Genomic DNA, 1,348 nt, shown 5'->3' with positions numbered 1-1,348 from the left:
TAGTTTTCTTGAGAGCAGCATACTTTGAGATATGTTGAAGTTTGACTTAAGAATGCTCCCCTATTTTGTATGCTCCCCCTTTCTTTTGGAGTAATGTGCTTGAAATAATTTTACAGAAAATACACTTCCCCCAACTTTTCTCCCCTTTGACTTCATCAAAAAGTAGAAAGCAAAGAGATTCCAGCACAATATATATAGCATACATACACTTATATAATCAAGATATATCAATATGATATCATATACTCATGTATAGATCAAGATATAAATAAGCAAGTATTGCAATGCATAAATAAGATGTTTAAAACATGTATCTAGGAATGGAACAATAAAGCACAAAACATCATAAAGTAACTTGACCGGGAATATGCAGCAATAACTTAAAAAAATAAGCAGAATTAAAAATTCATCCGAATTTTGAAAATAAGACAACCAGAAAATCCTAACAACAGATATTCTAAGACTCGGGCTCCGAATTGTCTTCATTAATATCCATGCTATCCATCCTAGAGGAGAGACAATGAAGTTCATATTGGATTTGTTGATTTTGAGAGTCAAGAGTATCCATCCGGTTAGTGATGTAACCTCAGAGAGAAAACAACTCATTCATAATCATTTGGTTCGTAGGCATGGCAGCAGATGAGGACGATTGAGCATGAAACTCAGACGGTTGTGGTTCAGGAGGATTAGGAGGTTCAGGTTTAGATGGATCAGCAGCAACAGTCGGTTTATCGGTTCTATGTTTATAAGTGCGGGTTTGAGGGTCTTAGGTGAAACCCATTTTGTGGATCACTTCCACATCAATTTGGATTTTTTGAAGATTCAGAGGCACCTTTGTTTCACCATTTGTAGAAACACTGAAATGCTGAAGAATGTTGGTAATGAAGATTGCATATGGCAAAGGACTTTGAGTACCTCTAACAATCCACATTTGTCTCATTATTATTAGAGCCCAATTGATCTTGATGTTAAACTTCAAAGCATACATCAATTGGAGAAAATGCCGAAAAAAACGTGAAACCGAGGTGCTCTCTGCACTTAAACTGCTGGTTTTAATCGATTAACGGGCATGGTTAATCGATTAAAATCATGTAAAAATTGATTTTCCAGAAAATGGTGCCCAGGTAATCGATTAACACTAAGTGTTTAATCGATTAAACACTTAGTGTTAATCGATTACCTGGGCACCATTTTCTGGAAAATCAATTTTTACATGATTTTAATCGATTAACCATGCCCGTTAATCGATTAAAACCAGCAGTTTAAGTGCAGAGAGCACCTCGGTTTCACGTTTTTTTCGGCATTTTCTCCACCTCTTTTCACTTTTGAGTCTCTGAAATTGCAACTC

The sequence above is a fragment of the Lupinus angustifolius genome, chromosome LG14, assembly GCF_001865875.1.
Source record: "Lupinus angustifolius cultivar Tanjil chromosome LG14, LupAngTanjil_v1.0, whole genome shotgun sequence".
In the NCBI taxonomy this organism is placed as follows: Eukaryota; Viridiplantae; Streptophyta; class Magnoliopsida; order Fabales; family Fabaceae; genus Lupinus; species Lupinus angustifolius.
The sequence above is the reverse complement of the archived record's forward strand: the minus strand, read 5'-3'. Positions refer to the sequence as shown.